The sequence below is a fragment of the Pinus tabuliformis genome, chromosome 5_1 (assembly GCF_031772625.1).
Source record: "Pinus tabuliformis cultivar Carrire ecotype Pingquan chromosome 5_1, CPIR1, whole genome shotgun sequence".
Lineage (NCBI taxonomy): Eukaryota > Viridiplantae > Streptophyta > Pinopsida > Pinales > Pinaceae > Pinus > Pinus tabuliformis.
Window position 1 is genome coordinate 274,737,204 of NC_142305.1, and position 16,914 is coordinate 274,754,117.

The window sequence follows — 16,914 nt, forward strand, 5'->3', positions numbered from 1 at the left end:
AGTCGCCACCCAAACAAGAAACAAACTGAGAAGTGCAGGTGCTAAAGGTGCAGATGAAATGATTAACAAGATGACGAAAGATAGGGTGATGAAAATATCAAATGATGCTAGGAAATGTTGGCCGTTTAACAGGCTAATGAATGACAGAAAAGATGAGATGATTGAAAAGATGAATGTCGTGAGGACCAAGGACAGAAAACCTCTATCCTTGGCAACGACGCTAAAAAATGTTGTCGTTGTCGACTCAAATGAATGATAGAAAGATGAAAGATGAATGATGAATGTCGTAAAGCCTAGGACCAATAAATTGCTCCCCGGTAATGGCACCAGAAAATGTTGTCGCACAGAGTGTCTAGGCAGCGCGACAATGCTCAGAGTAAGGGTTGTCACTCTTAAATCCTTACTCACTCCGTTTAGACTCGCTCCTAGACAAGTCAAGGGGGGTAGTCCCTAGGTGAATAGATGAGGATAGCCTGTGAAAAAAAGACTCTACAAGATTTTAATGATGGACAACTTGATGAATTTAAATGATTAGACAAGATTGATAGATTAAATGCCAAAGTAAACAAGACACGACCACAAGATAGAAACAATTTTAGACCAATGCCTTTGATACTTGAGTTAACCATCAACAAAACAAGTTATCCAGAATGATTTCAATATGTGACAAAAAGCAAAAATGATCCATATAAGTGCCCAACATTTTATCACGTAAAATATTCTAGATTTGAAATGATTTTCATTAATTGCCCAAGATCTAGATTTAATAAATTTTCTCCTATAGCCAATATAATTTAAAACATTTGTTGCACTTGACAACAAAGAAATCATGAGAATTTAAGATTTAGCGTTTAACATCAGAGACACCAAGGAATTTAAAATTAATCAACGTGTCAAAAATCAAAATTTTAATGGGCCATAGGCCACATTAAAATTTTTAAACGTTTAAGTGAAAAACCCCTTAATTTAAATCCTTAATAAAAAAAACTTAAAATTTTCAGAATTTTTATATTTTTTTTTAAAGATTTTTAAATGTTTTTAGATTTTTTAAAATTTTAAATTTTTTAAGGATTTTTTAAATTTTAAATTTTTAATATATATATATATATATATATATATATATATATATATATATATATATATATATAAATATATATAAATTTTTAATGTTTTTGAATTTTAGAAATTTTTAGATTTTTTAATTTTATTTTTATTTTTTAAAGATTTTTTAAAGGGATTTTCTAAATCATTTAATTTTTATTTCTATCAGTGTAGAAACAATAAAAACAAAATCTAAATGAAAACAAAAATTTAATTTTGAAATTTTTATTTTTTAAATGAAAAGTTAAAACAACGAAATAAAAAACTAAATTGAAAATTTTTTAAAGTCCTAAAAACTTTAATGAAAATAAAAGAAATATACACATATACTAACCCTAACTATCCTAACTATAATAATATACAAAATTAAACTAAAAGAAACACCTATCTTAACAAAACCCTAAACAAAAAGAAGAAAACGACTTAACGCATATACATGAAACTAAATCAAAAGCGCTTTAAATGTTTTTTTTATCTAGTGTTGTTTGCTTGCAGGAGGGAATCGACGATGGCAAAGGAGTGAAGAAAGTGAAATAGACAGTAGCGAGGGTTTATTTTGCAGGTTGAAGGGGAGAAGCGATGGAGCTTGGAGACTGCGGGAGTGAGGGCGAAGGAGTATGGCTGAGGGATTTGCATGCAGAACTAGTTAGCAAGGAGCAATGGATGCAACGGAAGGGGAGCACGCTGGCAGGGGAAACACTGCATCTGTGTGAGGAGTAGAAGCATATATATGGATGCGTGGGAGTTTGTTGCAGGTCCAGGGTAGCGTATGGAGAAAAGGCAGGTTGCATCTTAGAAGGACGGACACAACCAAGAAATGCTACGTTTGCGGGAGTTGTGGATAGGATGCATGGAGATCAATGGCAGCAGCATGATATGGTGGGCAGCGAAAGGAAACTGCGATGGCAGTGATGAGGGAGCAATAGCACTGTGTGAGGGATCAGTGAGGAAAGCCGCAAGGATTGTGGGCAATAGTGTGAGGGTTTTACACAATACACCTTAAAAAAAAAATCGAAATTTTTCTGTGAAAATGAAACCCCAGGCAGTAGCAGATAGATGGCCCAGGAAACCCTTAAAAATCTCCAACAATATTAATAAAAATTTAAATCGTATTGCTTTAGATTTGCCTGATGAAAACCCCACAAAATTTTTCCAGATCTGAAATAAATACCCCTGCATGAGCTGTTTCTGAGGCCAGATCTTATCCTCTAGGGCCTAGATCTAGCTTCAAAAGTAGATTTCACCTTTAAATCTGCAACCTGTGATGACAAGAACAAAAACCCAGAAACAATATATATAATGAAGAAATTAAAAAACCTAAAAACCAGCTAAATAATTACAATAATTGTAAACTAAAGGCTCTAAGTAAGTAGATCTATCATTATGCCACAAATATTTTTTAAAATTTTAAATTTAAAGTGAGGTGCTTCAGAGAAAGCCCTTCATGCATCAACAATGGAATCTATAATGATAAGCCTGGGATTCAATCAAGCTGGGTCCTTTAGAAAATGTTGATCGAGAGTTGGCTGGTCCAACTGAAAACTTCTCTGAACACCCGATGATCTCAAAATCAAGAATTTCCTACACAACTCGATTCAACCATTAACGTAGAGAGAAAAACGAAAATAAAATTCAGATCTAATGGAGATACCTACCATTATATTCAGAATTTAAACTACCATTCAAACCCCAGTGATCAAACAAGATACCTGTGCTTAAATCACTCTTCATAAAGCTATCATCAATGGTTGAAAACGAAATCTATGCATGAAAATAAAACATCTTACAACATTTCCACAAAGAGTAACACCAATAGAAATTAACCCCAAAGTCTTTCTTTATTGCACATGAAAAATGATTACAAGAGAGCTCTCACTTAGCACACGACTCCAAGATTGAATCATCTTAACTGACAACTAACCCACTATTTAAAGATAAATTTCCCAATGGCTAGTTCGAGTGATCCTTGTCAAAGCGATCTCGACCGTTGATGAGGATCAAAATTTCTTTTAATCTCATCCGTCAAAATTTTAAATATTGAGGAAATTTCAAACTTTTCAATATATTTCTGTAGCAAGGTACTCATCAATTAGATCTATTCTAGCACTGTCAGTGCAAATGGGATGGAAGATACATCAGATGGATGTTAATACAACATTTCTCAATGCCATGATTGAGGTAGAGGTGTATATTGAGTAGCCTGAAGGATTTGAGACCTTCAATAAAGAGTCGCATGTGTGCAGACTCAAGCAAGCATTGTATGGACTAAAAAAAGCACCTCGTACTTGGTACTCCAGGATTAATAGCTATTTCACTGGGTTGGGCTTTACCAAAATTGAAGCAAATGTGAACCTTTACCATATTGTGTTTGAAGGTAAATTGTTGATTATTGTTTTATATGTCGATGATTTGATTTTGACATGTGATGAGCAGTTGATCAAGTCTTGCAAAGAGGATCTTGCAAGAGAGTTTGAGATGAAGGACTTGGAGCTCATGCATTACTTTCTTGGTATGGAAGTATGGCTAGGAGATGAGTAATTGTTTGTCTCTCAGGAAAAGTATGCCAATGAGATAATGAAGAAGTTCCACATGGAGAGCAGTAAACCCATGGAGACTCCTCTAGCTGGTAACTACAGGAAGGAGGATGATACTTTAGGTGAAGTAGTGGAGGCTGCTATTTATAGACAACTTATGGGTTCACTTATGCTTTTGGCGAACACAATCAAACATGTGGTATGCAGTTAACAAACTTAGTCAAGCTATGGTTCAACCAACCAAATTGTATTGGAAGGCAGCCAAACATGTGTTGAGATACCTCAGAGGCACCACTCAGTTTGGTCTTTGGTACAGATGGACAATGTGAGTGAAGATTCAAGGCTTCACAAATGCACATTGGGCAAGGATTCCATCTGATAAGAAGAGCACATCAGGGGGAATCTTCAGTATTCGGTCAACAACAATTTCTTGGTATAGCAGGAAGCAGAGGTCAGTTGCACTAAGTTCAATAGAGGTAGATTACATGGCTTCTAGTCAAGCAGTTGTTAGGCCCCAAAATTGTTGTACTTAATGCACCTTTTTATTTATATGATGCCCTACTTATTCCCTTGTTTTACCAGTTTATGAACTCTTTCTACATTATTTTAATGCAATAGCGAAGATTCATGCTTGGGTTGTATTTTATATAATAATACCTTCGTTATATGCATTTCTAGTATTAATGCTCATTAAAATATTGTTAATGTAGATTATCTTGTTCTTGCATCGCATGGCGATTCTACACCAAGTATATGTGGACCACTTCATCATTCAAGCTTGCCACGAAGGAAAATGCTAGCTAGTAGTACAAACACGCATTTGGAATGATCTTGGATCCCTTTTGACAATCAGAGGTGCACTTATCTTTCATTGACTTGTTCTTGCACTAAAGAGCAACATTCCTACACTAGACAACAACCAATTTGGAGCTTCGACATCTCACCACGCTTTCGGGAAAAACCAAAGATGGTTATTTTCCAAAATGATGTTCTAACACCTTCCCATGAGTTGGATTGCACCTAGGTCGCACCTGTGGGTCTCTAGAAGAAAATCAACAAATCTACTCAAAATTCGCACAATTTTCAAACTGCCAAGTTTGACCTCGATTTACGTGCAGCTGGAGGTGAATCTCGAAAATACGAGAAAATGGGTTTTTTATCAGTATAAAAAATTATCTATAACCCAAACCGTTTAAAAATATTCATATTGATCTAAAATTTACACGCGGGTCTTTGAGGCATTTTTAAAAAAAATATATATCGTTTTTCTAGAAATTTAGGATCTTACCCAGATTTGCAAAAATAGCCAAACTATCAACTTCGTGCATGATTTTTGAGGCAATGAAAATGAATAAAAAAAACGCAAGAAACGTTTTTGTTAAAACATGAAACATTTGGTTGCCTCCAAACAACTTTCTCATATTTGCAATGGTCTAAGAGTTACATGAGGTTCTTTGAGGCAGTTTTATAAAAAAACATTGTTTTTTCCAGAATTCCAAAATATGCCCAAATTTGCAGAATTCGTATCAGATTTGTGTTTCTTCAATTGGATCATGGCTGAAATAGATCTCCCATCCATGGAATATTGTTTGGATTCAATCTCCATATTGTTTGCAAAGGATCAGCTTGTCTAAAGTAAAACTTGTAATGTAAAAATATTATAAAAAATAGAGCAATGGCTCCAAGCCTAGCTAGCAAGCCATTTCATTGTACCTTCATGTTGTTGAGCTGAGTGTTATGGATTCTACCCCCTTCGTTCTGATCACTTGGAGGCTGGACTACTACAGATGTTGTAAAAGACTTAGATTTTAATTGAAGGTTAGGTTCATGAGTCTCTTATGTCTATTTTTTGTATTGCTAATTTCACTCACATAAGTAAAGAGATTTCCTTAAAGGGAAACGAGTTGGTTGGCTAGGGCCCAGCCAAACTAGCTCATTCTCCCTATATTTCATAGTGTGTTTAGATCTAGTTATGCTGGTGTGAACAAAGTGGTTTTTACATGCTTGAGCTTGCAGGTTTGGCAAAACCCTTGTGAATGTTTTTATGCGTGATCTCAAATTTGAGGAATCCTCGTGTCCGTTGGGTTGATTTCTATTTCTAGTTTTAGTATTTTATTTCTTCTTGAAAGCATCACAACGCTCTTTCCTTTTCTAAAATCATTTTTTGAGTTATTTCCGAAAGATTGGATAGGGTTGTGAGTTTGATGATTTAATTTTGATTCATTTCCTTACATCATAGTTTTCCCTTATATGAATATAATTTTTGGTTGCGTAATGATAACTCTATGCATAAAGTCAAGACTGTAACAAATTCCTCACATAAATGCAAGCTAAATATCACTAGTACATGGATCTTTTATGGCATTTTTCTAGGCCTAAAGATTTTATAAAATTTATCTTTCAAGCAGAGTATATTTATTACTGTGACAGAGATCTGAAAAGGGTTGAGTTTTATCTTTTGGATAGTATAATTTCATTTATAGCACAAGAGTTTTTCCTTTTTTCTATCATGAGAATTCCCTTCAATCTTTGCAGTTATTTATATTGAATGCTTGATTTTTGTATTGGGAGTATTTTTCATTAAAGTTAAAGCTGAAGTTTTCCTCTCTGTTTTGCTTATTTCCAGTTTACTAGCCATAACACATTAATATATGAGTGAAGGGTGGCTGAAAGAAAGTATGTTATAGTGCAGGAACAGAACGTCCCAGTACAGGAACATAACGTTTTAGTAAATGAATAAAGTGTTTTAGTACATGAATAGAGTGTTCCAGTACAGGAACAGAACATTCCAGTACAGGAACAAAGTCAACCTACTACAGAGGCAGAGTTATTATAATACAAAAATTAATTTTCTATGTTTTCCTAGTGCAGGGACAAAATTGTTCCAGTACAGGAACAGGGTCATTTCGATACAGGAACATAATTGTCATAACATAAACGAACTCACTCTATTTTCCTAGTATAGGAATCACAGTACAGGAATAGATCTATTTTTCAAATCTTTTGAGTTTTGCAATTGATTTATTGAGTGGCATGAATTTTGATTTTATTTATTTCTTTTAAGAAGTATTTTTACAGTAAAGTCCTTGACTGTTATTTCCTAAGTGAAAGTCCAGTTTCCAGAGTTTTTGTTATGAAACCAGCTCACAAAAAGATAGAAAAGAGAGATCCACGCCTTAGAATTCAGCCTCTTCGAGGGGGCAACCTCCTTTACATTACATAAATGAACAATTCTTGGATGATACAAATGACAAAACCTCCTTTCTATATATAGGAGTCTAAGGAGTCACAATATAATCCAGCCGACCTAACAATAATAATATAAAGCCACAAAAATAACAATAGAGGGATTCTATGGGGCACAGAAATAACAATATGGGGGTAATAGGGGCACAACAATATAAATAGGGGGTATAACTACAATAGTAATGGGGTAATCACTAGTATTATAGGGACCCAACATGCCCCTCTCCTTCAAAAAAGTGTTGTCCTCAACGCTTGAGTAGTTCTGGATACTTCTGCATAAAATTCTCATCCTCCCATGTGGAATCTTCAGCGGATAAGTTCTTCCACTTGATAAGATACTCTGAAATTGATCGATTTCGTAGCTGTCGAGTTCTTGTTTCTGTGACTGCTTCCGGTTCCAATATAATTTTTCCTTCCTCGTCAAGTTCTGGCAATATTGTTTGAATTGGGAGCTTGTCACCTATAACCTTCTTTAAACATGAAACATGGAAAACTGGGTGCAATCGAGAAGCTGCAGGAAGCTCCAATTTGTATGCCATAGTACCAATCTTTTGCAACACCTTGTACGGACCATAATACTTTGGTGATAATTTATTATCCTTCTTAGCTTGCTTTAGGGACATTTGCTTATATGGTTGTAGCCGTAGGAATACCCAATCACCTACATCAAAACTTCTTTCACTGCGATGTTGATCTGCCTGTTGTTTCATTCTATTTTGTGCCAACACGAGGTTATCCTTTAAGAGTTGGAGGACTTGTTGTTGATGTTCGATGTGATGTTCCACTGCCTGAACCTTAGAATTTTCTCTTAAATATGATGTGATGGATGGTGGTTGATACCCATAAAGTGCCATAAATGGGGTCATTTTTGTTGCTGTATGGAAGGAAGTGTTATACCACCATTCAGCCAGAGGCAACCATTTGACCCATTGTGTCTGTTTATCAGATACAAAGCAACGAAGATATCCTTCCAAACATTTGTTTACTATCTCAGTTTGCCCATCAGATTGAGGATGATAAGATGAGCTATGAGCTAACTGAGTACCAAGACAAGAAAATAATTCTGTCCAAAAATTTCCAGTGAAAATGGGATCTCTGTCACTTACAATAATCTTTGGGTTTCCATGTAGCTTTTGAACTGTTTCCATAAATGCAGTAGAAACTGTACTGGCTTTAAATGGATGTGATAATGCACAAAAGTGTGCATACTTGGTAAGTCTGTCAACTACCACCATGATGACACTCTTTCCCTCAGACTTGGGTAAACCTGTGATAAAATCCATTGAAACCTCCTCCCAACGTTGGCTTGGAATGGATAAAGGTTGTAATAGACCTGGTGTCTTAATTGTTTCAACTTTATTTTGTTGGCAAACCAAACATTCCGCCACAAACTTTTGAATATCTGATTTAAGGCCATCCCAAAAAAATTCCTTCTTAACCCTGTGGTAAGTTTTTAAAAATCCTGAGTGCCCTCCTAAGGGAGAAGTGTGCAATTCCATAAGAATCTTTTGTTTTAGCTGGGAATTCTTACAGAGGTATAAGCGATCTTTGTACCATAACGAATCATTTTTCCAGCTAAATGTATCAGAAGTACTGGAATCTTGTTGTAGCTTTCGAATAAGTGCCCACACTTCTTCGTCATTCTTCCATTCCTCCCTTGCTTCGTTTATCCAATCTGGTTGGATAATAGAAATGGCACACAACAATGCTTCCACATCCTCATCCTTTCTTGAGAGTGCATCTGCCACCACATTTTGCTTCCCTTTTTTGTAGATGATTTCAAAGTCATAACCCAACATCTTTGTGACCCACTTTTGTTGCTCTTCAGAGGATAATCTTTGTTCTAAAAAGTATTTAAGGCTATCATGATCCGTTTTTACCTTGAAGTGTCTTCCCATTAGGTAGGGTCGCCATTTCTTAAGTGCATGGAGTATTGCCAACATTTCCTTCTCATAAATAGCTTTGCTTAAAAACTTTCCCTTGATTGGACGACTTTCAAAAGCAATGGGTCTTTCATCTTGCATTAGAACAGCACCAATTCCATTTCCTGAAGCATCACATTCCACAATAAAGGTTTTTGTGAAGTCCGGTGTAGCTAAGACCGGTGCTTGGCACATTGCCTCTTTAAGATGTTCAAAGGCCTTTGTTGCTTCCGAAGTCCATGAAAATGAATCTTTCTTCAATAATGTTGTTAGAGGTGCTGCTATTCTCCCATAATTCTTAACAAACTTGCGATAATACCCTGTCAACCCAAGAAATCCTCGCAGATGCTTTATGGATGTGGGGATTTTCCATTCCTTAATGGCTTTAATTTTGCTAGGGTCTACCTTAACTCCTTCATGAGATACAATATGACCCAAATATTCCACCTCCTGGACTCCAAAGAAACATTTGGATCTTTTTGCATATAATTGTTTCTCCTCCAATAGTTGTAGCACCCTGTCAACATGTTCAACATGATCCTTCCAAGACTTGCTGTAGATTAGTATATCATCAAAAAATACTAACACAAATTTTCTAAGGAATGGTTTGAAAATTGAATTCATCAAACCTTGAAATGTTGAAGGTGCATTGGTAAGGCCAAAAGGCATGACCAAAAATTCATAATGACCCTCATGAGTTCTAAATGCCGTTTTCGGAATGTCTTCAATCTTCATTCTGATTTGATGATATCCCGAACGAAGATCCAACTTGGTGAAGTAAATTGATCCATGCAATTCATCCAGTAATTCATCAATAACAGGAATGGGGAACTTATCTTTAATAGTGAGCTTGTTGAGCTCCCTATAATCTGGACACATGCGCCATGATCCATCCTTCTTGTGCACCAATACTACTGGAGCTGAGAAAGAACTTTGACTCGGTTGAATTATACCAGCCTCTAGCATTTCTGCAACCATACGTTCAATTTCACTTTTTTGGACATAGGGATATCTGTACGGCCTGATGTTTGGAGGAACACTTCCTGGAATCAGATGAATAGCATGATCATGATCACGCATAGGTGGGAGACCTTTGGGAGTCTCAAATACCTTGGAATGATTGTCCAAGACTTTTTGGAGATCTGGAGAAATAGATGATTCCAATGTGGAAACATCTAGCGAACATAATTGTGCAATTACACCTCTTTGCTCCTTTTTTAGAAGCTTTGTCATGCCATTAGAGCTGATTATCTTTCCTGGTTTCCCTGCAATACCCCTTAATTCAACTTCCTTTCCTTCCACAGAAAATTTCATGAAAAGTTCTTGAAAATTAAAAGCTATTGTACCCAAGGATTGTAGCCATTGGACTCCTAGTACAACATCAGCACCTCCCATTGGAATGGAAAGCATTGGGCTAGTCAATACATATTCTCCCATGGATAGCTTGATATTATGGCACTTTCCAGAACAATTTATTGTTCCTCCATTTGCAATCATCACTTGACACTCTGGTGCTGGATATAGGAAGCAATTCAATTCTTTTGCTACCCTACAATGAATAAAATTGTGGAGTGGTAATTCCCGCCAATGCATTACAAGATATGGTCGGATTTATTTGTTCTTCATCTAGGCTTTGTTCCTGGAATATATCCTCTTCTTTTGACCTTTCTTGCTCCTTTTCTTCTTCCTCTTCACAATCTATGTAGAATAATTTCTTCTCAGCACACTTATGACCTTTTGTGTATTTGCTATCACAATTGTAACAAAGCCCTTTTGCTCTTTTTTCTTCCAATTGTTGTGGTGTCAACCTTGTAGGTTGTGGAAGACTATGGGCAACAACACTTCCATCTTTATAGTTGTGAATGGTATGCTTCCTAGTTGCCATAATTTTGCTTTCCATTTTTCTTGCTAACCTGAATGCCTTCTCTAATGAATCAGGTTCCCAAAGGCGCACATCATGTTGGATATTATCCTTTAAAGACCCTATGAACACATCAATCCTATGCTCCTCTGGAATATCTTTTACCCTTATGTTCAATTTTTGGAACTCCTCAATGTGCTCCATTATTGAACCCTTTTGTTTGAGACTTATCAATTGGCTAAAAAAAGTGTTGCTTTTTGTATCCTCATAATGTGCTATCAATTCTTCCGTAAAAATTGCCCAAGTGATAAATTGTTTACGAGAACAAAGCCATTGATACCATACAAACTGATTTGGTTCCAAATATAAAGTTGCCATACGTACCTTTTGTGTGTTTTGCACATTATTGAGATCGAAGAATTGCTCCATCTGTAATATCCATGTGGCGGGATCCTTGCCATCAAACTTCCTCATATCGATTTTTGGAACATGGTGAGTCTTCGATCCAACATTAGAGTCTATGGAATCATGATTAACATTTCTTTTGTTCTCATCATGAGTTTCCTTTACTACCTTTTCACCATTAGTGACCCTTTCTTGTAGCAACTTCTTCAATTCTTCCATGTCTGTCTTCAAATCTATCTTCAAATTTGCCATCGAATCCTCCATCTTAGCTTCCATGCCCTTTATCTTAGATTCCACGCCATTTACCTTAGCTTCTGTTAGCTTTTGTGAGCGTGACATTTGTTGCACTTGTTCTTGTAATTTTGATATATCATGTAGCATTTCTTCCTCTTCTTCATGAGTCATGCTAGAGCTTTCAGGTTCCTTACTAGGTGTTTGCATTTTCTTTCCTCAGGGCATCAGTTACCGATAATAATGCTTTACTATGCCCTTTGAATTCCATTAAACCAAGCTTACACAAAAATTAAAAAAAAAAAATACACACCTTTTTTCACTTTATAGAAGCCTGATATTGAATCTGATGTATCTCTGTAATTTCAAATCATCCAATTCTGAAATTGCTACATGTAGTAGCCTTCTGCGTCCTCTTTCCAATGCCACAAGTCTGAGCCAAATTGGATTCTCCAAGGAAGAGTTATGTGAAATCTCCCACAGTGACTTGCTTTTAGACTGGTTCAGTAGAGCGAACTTGTACGACGTGCCACGAGTCCCTGTTTCAACCTTTGAATCTGAAACACACATACAAGAAACTACAGTCCGTCCTCTTTCTGTACCTTCTTACGAAATTTCAATCCGATCCCCAGAGAGAAAGTTATGATGATTTTCCCCAGGTCACCTGTTTTGAATGTAATTCAGGAGTCTGCAAAAATACCAACTTCCTCAGATCATATCTCCGCAAATATCGTGCAAAAAGCTCTGAAATTCGGACCCAAGGTTCAGCGTGATTTCTTCTCAAATGGGTTTTTTTTGCGACTTCTGAAACGTCACAGAAAAAAAAGTTATAGCGAAAATGCCACGATGACCTGTTTGGAGCAGCGAAACCCTAGAATCCAAAGCTCTGATACCAAATGTTATGAAACCAGCTCACAAAAAGATAGAAAAGAGAGATCCACGCCTTAGAATTCAGCCTCTTCGAGGGAGCAACCTCCCTTACATTACATAAATGAACAATTCTTGGATGATACAAATGACAAAACCTCCTTTCTATATATAGGAGTCTAAGGAGTCACAATATAATCCAGCCAACCTAACAATAATAATATAAAGCCACAAAAATAACAATATGGGGGTAATAGGGGCACAACAATATAAATAGGGGGTATAACTACAATAGTAATGGGGTAATCACTAGTACTATAGGGACCCAACAGTTTTTGTGTGGTATCATTGTATTAACTAGTGGTGTGAGTAGTATCTACACAAGTTAGGATTTTATTTTGCAGGTTGCTAGAGCCATTCTCTGGTATTTCTAGTGTTGTGCCTCGAAGTTTACAAACTCCTGAATTGAAATTTAAATGTTTGTCCATTAGTCAAGCATATACTACACCCAACAATAGCTTATGAGGCTATTTAGATGAGGAAGATTCTTGTTGGTTTGTTTGGTCCGCAAATGGATCCAACAATGATTACTGTGACAATCATAGTTGTATCAAACTCTCTAAGAATCCAATTTTTCATGATTGGTCCAAGCATATTGAACTCCAGTATTACCATCTTCGAGATTTTGTGCAAAGAATAATCATGTTGCTGGAGTACATTCCTATAGAGGAGCAGGATGTAGATATTTTGACAAAGGCATTGTCAAGATGAAAATTTGAGTTTTAGAGAGGCAGGATCAGGGCAGAAAATAATCCCTTTCTTATTGAGAGGGAGTGTTAAAAATAGCAACAAGAAAATCCTAATTTAATTTTTCCTTGAATTAAATTGTAATTTTATTCTCATAGAAACTTGTAATAGTTAACTAAGTTAAGTTGACTTAGTTGGCTCATTAAATTCAAGTTGGAAGTCTATCTATAGTCATGCAGAGTGATCCCTAAATTTTACGAGCCTAGGTTGAGTTCTTATTGAGTTATAATTATTTAATTCAGTCTAACTGAGTAAATTCAGTTAAACTAGTTCTAACTGTTGGAGGACCTAGTGAGTGGTCATGTTAATTAAATTGGATTTAATTCACATGCAGCGATCAATCAAATAACTAATAATTCACTCAAAAATAACTCATGCATGTCATTTCAGATGAAGACCCGGTTGATATTAGAGTTTAGGGACAATGTACTATCAGTTGTATAATTTTATGAGTTGTACTGATGGTGCATGCAATCAGTAGAAGGCCTATGATGGATGGCCTAGTTGTGGTGAGGGATTTTCCCAATTAAATATTGTCTAATACCCTTAGGGATTGCACGAGGAAGTAGGGGCTTGGTAGGCAACAAATTTGGCTATGTGTTGGCTTGAGCTGGTTTGTGAAGTAGTGAGATAGTTTGTACTTGTGCATAGATTGTTCAGGTTGAAAAAGCATTGTATTTTCTTCTCAGATATTCTGGTTAATGTAGGTCAGGATTTTGAGTAGTTGCTTTCCCCATAAAAATATTGTGTTCTGTACAATTGAAATTCTTCCTTTTCTGCTTCGTGATTTCATTGATCAATTTTTGTTTCCGCTGATGAGTAGAGTAGATTCATGTCTTTTATTTTAGCATATCACATAAGAAGTTTGAATCTACAGTAAAAATCTACATGGACCAAACATACCAAAGAGGCTCTTACCCCTAGTACTCAAAGAGTGAGGTTTATGGTCCTGGCATGAAGATGTGATCTTTGTTAATTTTTCATATGGCTATATAGTTCTTTGCATTAATAATTGCATTTCTTCATTCACACATTAAGTTCACCCCATAACATCATAATATTATTCATATTTACATCATTATTCAGTAGCATATGCAACTATGTAGAAATAAAAATATCATCATCATCAATGCAGTGGAACATAAAGGAACAATAGAAGAAAATCATTCACACATAGAGACACCAGGATTGGTCGGAGACCAAGGCAAAACCCACTATGGGGAAAACCCTTGCAAATTATTCTTCTTATATTGTCATCAAATGATTCAGCAAAAGAGACTACAATGATCCATATCTTCATCTATGCAACTAACCATCAAAACAACTACAACATCCATGAAATGAACCCAACAATGTATATACTCAAAACCTAATTCTGAAGTTTGTAATGAACATCCACTGTCTGTAGTCAACTATCGAACCCTGCAGTCACTGAGTGAAATCTTTGAAAGGATTATATTTCATCTTTTAGGTCTCGGTCACACCAAGGAGGTGACATGATAGTGACTAAAGTTTTTTTAGTCGCTCCCTTAATCTTGGCATGCAAGAAACTGGGGTCAAATCTGAGCTCAAAAACCCTAAACCCCTAGTCAAATGGTGCCTTACAGCTATAAGCATGAAATGTCCATAATTCAAGGGATCCAAAGTCCCTAAAGATGTTGTTACAGCTCCTAAAGGAACAAGGTCAACCAATGACAACTTCTCCCAGAAGTTCTCCACCAAAAACCACTCAGAAACAGGCAATTCAGGATCAATTCAAGTGCTCCACTAGCTGCCTGCGTTGCAAAGCACCCCAGTACATTGTCTAGGTGCGTTGCAACGCACTTGAATTCACTACCCAGGTGCATTGAGCGGGAAAGGACAAGTGTCAGAGTCATTCAACGAGGTGGAAAGACCATGGAAGCTTCCAGAATCTTCTCCAATGACACTTGCCTCACTGAATTCGACCAAGTGATGAGTAAGAGGCTCTCAGTCTCCAAGTGGAAGCAAGAACTGACAGAGAGAAGCCACAAGTCAAAACATAAGCTGACTCATCCTCTCCGCTTACATCTATATATGGATCCCTCATCCCAGAGATCCAGAGGCTGGAATTTTGTACTTTGCAGAGAATTGCTGTTGGTTTGAGATTGAGATTAGTACATTGGGTGATTTATGCTTTGTTGGAGGAGAGGAAGGGATTCCTTTGCTGGGAGGTAGATGCTGGATCAGAACTCAGTTGGTTGTATCTCCTCTTGGACTTTCTTATTCTATCAATAAACTATTTGAGTTTCTCCTACATGTTGTGTATCAATGATGTTTTGTTATATTTGCATGTTTAGCTTAATCTGATCTTGAGCTTTTTATGAATGTATATTTATATCTTCGTGTAGTTTCTCTCTCTTGTGATCTTGCAGGAATTCGGTGAAGCTGGGCCGGTAAGGGAGCAGGGAGCTGGGAGCTATTGAAGAGAGGAGCGAGGATCAACAAACTAGCGAAAGACACAGGTTAGTTACATCCTTCCTCCTCATTTACATTTCATAAAGAAGAAATACTCAAGTAGTTTTCCTTGTTTGTTGCTAAGGCACTATCACACCTTAGAGTGGGATAGGGGCGTTCTGAATAGACACTTTTCCCAACAACAAGTGGGCAACAGATTGGGTAACGTGTAGGTTTAGGAGATGCATGGTTTAATGGGAGAGCTGCAGACAGAGGGATAAATGGATACAACTGCGGATCTGAGGGTTTTGATGAGCTGGAAGTGTGGAAGGAAGGAAGGGATGCGAGTAGACAGTAAGGAAACGAAGGAGAAGGCTGCATGGAGTATGGGATGGCCATTAGATGGAGATGTATGGAAATGCATGGATTTGAAATGCAACGAGGGTTTTACTCAGCCTGCTTAAAAAAAATTCAAAATTTTCCTATAAAAATGAAACCCCAGGCAGCAGCAGGCAGGTGGCCCTGAAAAACCCTCAAAATTCTCCTGAAACCCTAATAAAATTTTTTGAATCCTTTTGCTTCAGGTTTGCCTGATGAAAACCCCGCAAGAATTTTCCAGATCTGAATTAAATACCCCTGCAAGAGCTGATTCTGAGGCCAGATCTTGCCCTCCAGGGCCTAGATTTGGCTTCAAAACTAGACTTCACCTTCAGATCGAAAACCTGTGATGACAAGAACAAAAACCCAAAAACAATATATACAATGACGAAATTAAAAAACCCAAAAACCAGCTAAATAATTATAGTAATTGCAAACTAAAGGCTCTAGGTAGTCAGATCTATCATTATGCCACACATATTTTTTAAAATTTTAAATTTAAAGTGAGGTGCTTCAAAGAAAACCCTTCATGCATCAATAATGGAATTTCTAATGATAAGCCCGGGATTCAATCAAGCTGGGCCCTTCAGAAAATGCTAATCGGGAGTTGGCTGGTCCAACTGAAAACTTCCCCGAATGCCTGATGATCTCAAAATCAAGAATTTCTTGCACAACTCAATTCAACCATTAATGTAGAGAGAAAAAACGATAATAAAATTCAAATCTAATGGAGATACCTGCCATTATATTCAGAATTTAAACTACCATTCAAACCTTAGTGATCAAACATGATACCTGTGATTAAATCACTCTTCATAAAGCTATCATCAATGGCTGAAAATAAAATCTATGCATGAAAATAAAATATCTTACAACATTTCCATGAAGAGTAACACCAGCAGAAATTAACTCCAAAGTCTTTCTTTATTGCACATGAAAAATGATTACAAGAGAGCTTTCACTTAGCACATGACTCCAAGATCGAATCATCTCAACTGACAACTGACCCCCTATTTAAAGATAAATTTCCCAACGGCTAGTTCGAGTGATCCTTGTCAAAGTGATCTTGACCGTTGATGAGGATCAAAATTTCTTTTAATCTCATCTGTCGAAATTTTAAATATTGAGAAAATTTCAAAATTTTCAA